Source organism: Fopius arisanus, unplaced genomic scaffold (genome assembly GCF_000806365.1).
Source record: "Fopius arisanus strain USDA-PBARC FA_bdor unplaced genomic scaffold, ASM80636v1 scaffold00013, whole genome shotgun sequence".
Taxonomy (NCBI): Eukaryota; Metazoa; Arthropoda; class Insecta; order Hymenoptera; family Braconidae; genus Fopius; species Fopius arisanus.
This window is the reverse complement of record NW_011887752.1, coordinates 855081-864600: the sequence shown is the minus strand read 5'-3', so window position 1 is coordinate 864600 and position 9520 is coordinate 855081.

The following is a 9520-nucleotide window of genomic DNA, read 5'->3' as shown; positions in this document are numbered from 1 at the left end:
GTGTAAAATTTAGAATTTTTTGTAAATTAGGAAAATTTTACGAAAGCCATGGAAGATACCTAATTATTTCCCTGAGAGTTTGCCATCTTCGATTTTTTTCATCTTTCAGCGATGTTTCCCAAATTTTCAAAGTTTTTAAAACTGTTTTTGGAAAAATGTTTAAAAAAAACTGAAAGTTATGTTTAGATAACCCAAATATCCTCAAACTCGAAGATTTGATGTTGCCCAAAAAAGTTTTTCTTATATTTGTTCTTGCATTTCCGATCCCAATCACAGATTTCGCCTGATTGAGATGTTGTAAATGAACTTCGTCTCATGGTGCATTCTTATCGGTTCGAAATAGAAGCAAAAAAACAATGCACCGAATACGACTCGAACTTCGAAATGAATTGAATATTTGCGGATAAATTTGTTGCAAACAAATGAACCTAGCAAGTTTTACAGGTTAACAAGTCGCGAGGGCGAAACGCAAGTGATTTTTATCGAAAACCTGACAAGCTCGTTTGTTTGCAGGGAACCTGAAGGGAAATACCTGATAATTTTGAAATCTCGTGGAGAAGTATTATAAGTGAATAATTTCTCCTGCTCATTTTTATTTACGATCAGATGCAAAAGAAAATTTGATGTCCCGACACTATGGCAGCCGTTGAGAAATGCATTGAAATCACCGGTTCGCGCGCCCACTTATAACCATAACTGTTTCGCTAAAACACGTACTTTTTTTCTTTATCCATGAAATAATGTTAAAAAAACCCCTTATATAGATCTTTATAATATACGGTATTAATACGAGTGTCTAAATAGGCCATTATTAAATTAAGAAAAACTCTGTATATAGACGCAAAATTTTTTTATGACTAGTTTTTTATTACACCAAATGTAAATATCGATGTAATATAAAATAAAAACCATGTTAAGTAAAAAAAAAAATCACCGGTTCGCTCTCGTTTATAAAATATATTTTTTCTGCGCTGCCCGCCAGCGTTAGTTGATTTTACATCTTTATTTTCTCTTTTTTGATCGAATGTCAATAAAATATCCACTGTAATTTGAAAATCAATCCGAAAGTTCCATTTTTCTTCTCGGTCTTGTTCATCATGAATAAAAAATGTAATAGCATAAAAAAAAACAACCACCTGAGGTGCGCACAATCCAGCAAGATTTCATGTTATCGTCTTTCAGGCCCATTCATACGTCCTTCGTCTTCCGTATCTTCCGTATACCCTATAGACATGGTGGGGCGACTTTCCATGGGCGATGGGTTCGTATACCTCACATTACCCGCGTCCGCCAGGACTCCATTCAGGACGGAGCCGCGTTCTAAACGCTTTCGCACGTAACCTTACTTTTAGACCTGGTCATTTACTTTCCACTTCCTTCAACAGCATGACATCTTACATGTCTTTATTTTATTTCACCATTTTTCAATTAATAAAAAAACGAAAGAATAATCTTGACCTGTTTTGTGGACTCGCACAAATAAGCAAGTAATCTTCGAATAAGCTCGACCGGGCGCGCGAGCTCGGATGCTCATCGGCACGCTGCCGCCACGACCCGAATTTTCTTTTGACATTGTTTTAGATTTCCACTAGGGTAATAATAAATTGGACGGTGCCACATGGTATATGAGCTTAACAAACGGGTCTTTTATCCACCCTTCTCAGTATCTATGCGGTGACCCACCCGCATTCTCTATACCCGCACTTTCCTCTAGCTAACTTATAATTAAACTCCACAGACTATCAGTTCGTTTTCTGAGGATGAAAAATTTTTCAAAATCGGGACTCTTTGGTTAAAGGTCTAGCACGCTGATGACGAGCCCAAAGATGTCCTGCTATGACGGTAATATTAAAACGTAACATTTATCAGAAATTTATAAAAAACGTGAAAAAAAGAGAGGATATCGCCAGTATTACTCCTTAATCTCAACTACCCTCTCTACTTCTCAATGACACTTTACAATTGGAAATCGAGCTCTACATCAAATGAATTTAGTGAAAGCTTGAAATAAAATTTTCAATTGTATACTGTTGAAATCAGGAGGTAATCACCATGGGAATATATTTTGATATAATTTTTTACATGACCCTTCGCAATCGTATTTCCAATTTATTCATGCAAGCTAAGCAACATTTCGTTGGGTTAATACTTGGATGAGTGATTGCTTAGGAACCCCGTTCGATCAAAAATTGCTGAGCGGAATGCACGGTTGTAAGAGACCCAGTGTATCCTTCTAGTGAGTGTGGGAAAGTGTACACTAGAACCCTGCACTAACGGCCACTCTAAGGTTGAGGTTTTCATGGTTTTCCTCAGCCTCCGTGTAAATGCAGTACAATTGAGGAAAAGGGCGGGCCCATGACACCGCAGGGGATAAGGAAACAAAATGTAAAGACCCGCAAGGGTATACATGTGAAAATAAAAAATATATATTATAGGTAATGAAAGAGCAGATTTCCACTTGTTTGCTCTGTCATCGCGGAGATAGAAATTTAGGAAGAAATTAACAGTAAAAAATTGAAATTGTGGTGAAATATATGTGAATTGGCATTGACCTTTTCCTGGCAATTTAAGTTGGGAAAGGCAGAAAAACAGAATGATAGATTCCCGGATTTTTCACAAAGCAATGAACGTCCGGTGTATTGTTAAAAATTACATTATGTGTTTTGTCTTCAACGAAAAGATTTGATTGATTTTATTTTGAATCTATGAGAGTGTTATGAGAGAGGAAGACAGAGGCGAGACAAAAGAATCAGTCAACAAGAACAAGAAATGAAATGAGTCTCGGCTCTTCAAATATGCCCCACAGATGTTTTATAACCCTACCAACCCTTAGGAAAAACCCCAGGGAATTTAAGTTTCATTTTAGAGCCAAGTGGACCCAAAGTTCTTGATTTTTTATATAACCTTTAGCACCCTTTAGACAATTCCCCCCGAGACAAAGACCTCATTGACAGAAAAACTACTCAATTCCCAGGGATTTTACAACTTAATCCATCGCCAGCCGTGTGGCCCAAAGAAAATTCCCTTTTTTCTTGCCATAAACATTACAGCCTTGAAAAACAGGGAAAATTCTCGCTAAACACTCAAGTTTTCTCCCACCAGAAAAAGGGTGGATCAAGGTAGAGGATTGAACCTTTCTCTGCCAATTAAATGCGAACTTTCATGTTGTGAAAATTCCCTCCCCCGTCTTCCTGACACTCTCACCCAAATTAGCAAGAAGAAGATCAGTTCAAGACGAACAGTGACAGTGCAAACAGTATCCAATTTTGTACTTCAAATATCCTAACTTTCGCTTGTATCGAGACTAACCATATCGCATCCGAAAATAAAAATAAAAACTCAAGTGTCAACCATCATCCAAAATTCGCAGTGTTCAAGTGTTCACATAATTTTATCCCCTTCCGGTGATTGCAACCATACCTTTAAAAAATATATCAAAAAACAAAAGAAGAGAAAAACAATCACCTCAACCCCTCAAGTGATATTAATTTGTTAGCTCGAGTGTACCACCCTATGGTGGCACATTATGTAATGCACCGAAGATCTCGTGATGTACAGCAGTTTCGTTTATTTTAAAGGAAAGAACTTTTTTTGAAAATTAAATTCCTCGGGTTTGAAATCGAAAGGGAAACTTTTAAGTCCTTCAAAGACGAAATCCCATAATACAGGGGTGGAGGGTCATTTGATTATGCTCTGGACTTTAAAAAAATCGTGTTTTTTTGGTAATCATTTTGGATTCGTTTACATGAAATACGAAATTTAAAACGTGGTGGGTTGAAAAATGTGAAAAACATCTTGCCAACTTATTACAGCCATACCTGATGGAGCAGAATATAATTTTTTCTAAAGAAATGCCTTGCCAGTTCTATTGGCAATTCCTCAGTAACGCAATCTAATCTATGAATACTAATTTTTGGGTGTCATTGAAAAGAATTCTTTTTCACATATTTATTTCGAGCCCCCGCGGTCTCACCCGTTTACATTTTTTTCATCCGCTATATTATTTAACACATTGTCCTTGAATTTTATATGAGATCGTCTAATAATATATGCCCAACACTCTCCCATAAATTTCTGTGTACGGATTTTTGCATTATGACATTCTTTCACGAATTCAGCGTTCGCCGGAGGGTAAAGAGGACATAATTGCAGAAATCTGTGTTTTTCAAGGCCTCCGACCATAACTCCATCATTTTTATTTCTAAATATAAATATTGTGATGTCCCAATATGATTTTTATACCTGAAATATTTGTAAATATTTTCAAATTGCTGTGATTTGATTACAATAATTTACATATGCAAATTTGTACTACAATTGGGGCTTTAAAATTTCATTACAATATTTTCGTAATTGAGTGTTTAAATTGTAAAAAGAGAATAAGTCTCAAGTCAATTGGGACTTGAAAAATTCGTTATAGTAGTGTCATCAGTGATTACAAACATATAACGAAATGTGATTAATGTTTAGATTAATGTTTTTTCTGTGTACAGACGCGAGATACTACCCCTCATATATTTGAATAGCATTTGACAAACTTTCCACATTAAAAATCTCTTGACGACTTCACATGGTACACTGGGGAATGGCCATGAATCCTCAGGGAGTGCCTTTTTTCATTATTTTATTTATTTTGCCTGCAACAAAAACCAATCGACGTTAGAAAACCGATACATTTGATTCCATTCGGATCAGCAATTGAAATCCTGAGTTTTCTTATTCAAAGCTATGTTTTATTCACAATTTTCATAAATTCCAAATCCTGGGAAGAAGTCAAAATAAAACATTGGAAAACTATTCAGGCTACTGAACTTTACTTGAGGATATTACATTATTGTTGGGTACATTATGTGCAATTGAAACTAGTGTTATGCAATTTTCATTTTCATTTTTAAAGAGCAGAGACTATTTTCGAAATCTGAAAGCAAATAGAAAATCGATATCTTAAAAACAGCTTTATGACTCGCTTTCAAATTCCAGGCCTGAGCTCTTCGAAGTCCATCTTCAAAATTTTTGTAGAAATCAATTGCCAAAAAAATTTATCCAAACGCAGCATAAATACAGTGAAGTAAAATTGAATTTTGCACAATTTTTTGGAGTTAATTTAGTGGGGAAATTTCAACAATATAGTATATTGTGCACCAAGAGAGGAAACAGGGCATTCTAACCCGCGTCTGTATTAAAGACCTGAGGCGAAGCCGAGGGTAGTAAACATGCGGATTTGAATGTCCTCCGAAATATGATCCAATATAATTCGAAAATATGACATAATATAATAAGTTCTTTCTTTACAATTGTTATTTATTTGATTTTTTTTTCGGAATTAACATATAAATTTTTCTTACAGAAAATAGTATAAAATGTTACAAATCACCTGTTCGTATAATTTCCTGCAGAATGTGAAGCGAATGCACTTTATAACTCGCCACACATTCAATCTAACAATATTATTATTCATCTTAATTCGTGGTATATTCAGAACGAAAAAGGGAAAAATTATTTTCAGAAATAAACGTAAAAGTGTCATTTTTGGGGATGCGATAAAGGTGATTCTCCGAATTTACAAGAACAACCCCCCTGTTTTTTAAAAGATATAATAATTAATAGGGGAGTATACATAGTGACTAATTATATATACGAGGGATGAATGAAAAACCAATAATCTCGATGATTCATAATTATGAATATTTATTGTTTTGAATGAAAAATACTTGGTTTAAAAAAAGTGCTAGACTCGCATGCCATTGATCTGGGTCCGATCCCGGTTATCGGCGGTCAAAAATTTATAGCGCTCTGATCTTACTGCTCCGCTACCGAGTCCTGTCAAAAGGACCACTCTGTACCAGGGCAGATTTTTCCCCTCAAATGAAGTTTTTCCCTCCCTTCGCCGGATGCGGTACATGGTGTTGAGGGATGGGAAGAGAACAAATCGTAAAAACTCGAAAGGGTATACAAGAAGAGAAAATTTTACCAGGCGTTCATAATATTCAATGGAAATTCGTATAACTAGGAGAAATTAGAATGGAGACCAATTACTTTCGATAGTGTCGATACCAGAGATCAATTACTACTAAATAGCCATATTTTTTATATTCCCGATATTTATTCAAGTATTGACTAATAACACAAATCTAATTAAAATAATCAACGTATTGACTTTTCTTATGAGTCCGGCTGCACATCTCCTTCCCTCTTCCGGCCAGGGAAAATTTTTAAACATCCACATAAAAATTATAATTCTACTTTGAAAAATTGATCCCGAAATGTTAATTTTTGATTAAGCATGTAAAGAAATCATATTTTTCCGACTCAAGTTTTTGACAGTGCTTCCTCCAATTTTGGTATGTGTAGTAACAATTCTTAACTCATGGTCAGCTATTATTTTATATTCCATATTGCAAAATTTATATCCGACGTGTTCCGGTGTATTGACTCGGTTAGTAAAAACTCCAAATATGAAGTGAAATTGTAGCTAATTCCTCTTTATTGTTTGGTATGCTTCTGTATTAATATGTTCCATACTAAAAATCAAACGAGAATAATCCTAAAAAATCCTTTTTTTCGTGTATATGCGTGTATGGAATTTTTGATTTTCAAAAATAAAAAAATGCACAAAATGGGTTCAAGTTCAATCTCCGAATCTGCAATTTTGTTGAATAATGAGCATTATTTAGGTGCACAACAGCATCAAATAGCAGATCGATCCGTTGACTATTTATCGAGATACAGCATTTTTTTAATCATTATTTTTCGAATATCTCAAAAACTACTTGGTTTTCCCTCTAACAGTGCCTAAACTGTAAAAAGCACCTGCCTGATATCTTCCGCGAAGCCAAATCCAGAAAGTCCCGCAAACTTCGTTAACTTTGTACTAACAGCACACTCAAGGTCACCGGGATCTTGAAAAAAGTATACCGAATGCCGGCACGCGGACGACCTTTACTGAAAATGAAGGACAAAAAAATGAATAAGATAACAAAAAAGTGGGGGAATTGAGGCGCCTCTTGGTCCACGTGACGGATGAAGAGGTCGTTGTTTTTTCAAGATACAACACACATTATGGAAACAAAAGGAATGTACCGCTACTCGTAGATTATTCCGGGTAAGGGAATAGCAGATTGATATCGCAAATAACGCAGTATTTACTTTTAGCATTGCCAATTTGATGTACCTTCCTTTTAGTATTTTCATATCTCTACCATTTTATACCCCTGGGGCTTCTGAAAGTTCCACCGATCGGATTTAATAGCAATGAATAAGAAAGGATGCCACATTTTTTCGAGGCACGTGGCAGTATCTTGGCGATTTCTCGAAAAAAATAAAAGTTTCGGTTACTTCGTTGTTATTCATGGGAAAAAATCCCGGAGAAACAGTTGTTTGTCATGTTCGCGCTAGTTCACTCTCGGCCATCTTCGGTCAATATCGCTGCACGTTTTGGCGGCTTCCGATCTCTACCGGGGTGACCATCCACTACTCAAGTAGGATTTGCCAAACTTCGTTGCTTGGGTCTAAGCTTAGCTGAAGCATGGCGTTCATATAATTAGCCACCAAGCATGGGTCGGTGCAGGGCTAAGAATTGGTTTGTCAATGAATAGATAATCAATTGATAGTCAAGTCTTCGCAAAGTACTGGAAGGTCAAGCGCTGATATACCAATCTTGGCCAAAGTTTATTGAAGAATTGGTAGAACATCACTGGCCCACTGTTATGTCAGTCAAACCAAAAATTGGTGCAGCATTGTTCTGCCAACATTTGGCCCAGTGTTTATTGCCTGGAATTTGATTGAGTCAGTATATGCCTGGCAAGTGATTAGTAAACCAGGCTTGGCAAGCAAAACGGGGCCGTGCCTAGTAGCTTTATTAATAAAATGAAATAATGATAATAATTTATCATCATCTTTTTCTCATGAAAGAGATTATTGGACGGTCCTCGAGAGCTCCGACGTTACCTCGAAGACTGCTCAGTAAGCTAAGCGATGCAAAATAGTCCTAATCACACTGCAGTAGCGCTCCCTTCAACCAGAGGGTAAGCTCTACTGCAACCCAGAGTCGTGCTGCCTAAGTAGCCGGAGAGACCCAAGGATGAACCTTCTGCATCTGCCTAGCCAATATTACAGCAATTCGCCTACAGGCTCATGTATATACCATATCAATAATCAGGACAACTAGCCAGACCCTGACCCCCCGATTCAGCTGATATAGCTCAAACAGGAGAGGTTGATATTTGAGCCGCTTGTCCTCTTCTTTTGCCGATATATTGCTTTTAGTCGGAGCCGAAAACTCAATGACATAGATGAGTTGTCTTCAAAGTCGAAGAGGACAATATCAGGCTTTGTCGCAGCGACGGGTCTCTTAGTCGCGAATAAGAAGTTCCAGTAAATCCAGTAAATCTAAAACAGACTCAACATCTCTCGGAGCATAAGGCAGCGTCGGCGTTCTGTCTATCCCATAAAAATGCCGGAGGTGATAATAGACCACTCGCAAAGCCGCATTATGCCGATGGGTGTAACTCGTGATTGCATATATATCGGAGAAGCTGGCAAAAGATGCATCAGCGTCTCAGGGGACTGTTTGCAATCATGCCTAATATTCCGAATTTACAGAAACATTTCTAAAAACACTCCTAAAAGATGAGTGAAATCAAAGATGGAAAATTTTGAGAGAAATAATTAGCTATCTTCCATGGCTTCCGTAGAATTTCCTAAATTCACAAAAAAATGCCCACCTTCCCACCCTCCGATCACCCCGTGAGAAATCGATTTCAAGGCCCTAATTTATTTCCATATATTATCGTTTTGAAGCATACTTCGAGGGCTCCGAATCAGGCTATAAATCATCACAATCCATATAAAACTCAAAGAAATATCGTACATTGAATTCGTTCATAAGTCGAAAGCGTGACAATCGAAAATATACATTCAATCACTTATAAATCGATATGCAATAGACAGAATCGACTCTGTATAGATATCATTAGAAAGCTCTTCTGGAGTTCTTCAAAATGGTATATGAGCTGTCCCCATTGAAACATGCCTATACAGTGTAAATTTCAATTCAAGAGTAATTTTGAAAAGTAACGCAAGACAAAATTTTGCCTTTCACAATGAATTATTCACGACCTATGTAATACTACTCAATATTGAATAGCGCACCTCAAATCATGCTCCAGGGGCTTCAAAGTGGCATATAACTCATTCCAATTTAGGGAAAAAAACAGTTGATTAAGATCAATCAACTATCCAGTACATCATATTGAAGTACATTTGACGGGTTTTAAGTTGATTTGTAAATTATCCTTATCGCAGTAGAAATAAAGAAATAATCGTCAATTGTACTTTTTATCGTGAAATTTCTTACATGGAAATTTACCATTTTTTTTATCAGTCAAGTGTAATAAATTCCGGAAAAGATGAAATCTTGAATAATGGATTATTACGATCGATTTTTTTCCCTCGTCTCCCAAGGAAACCTCCGGATTCATCCTATTTTATCCGCATTCCATTCTATTCTGTGGTCCGGTTT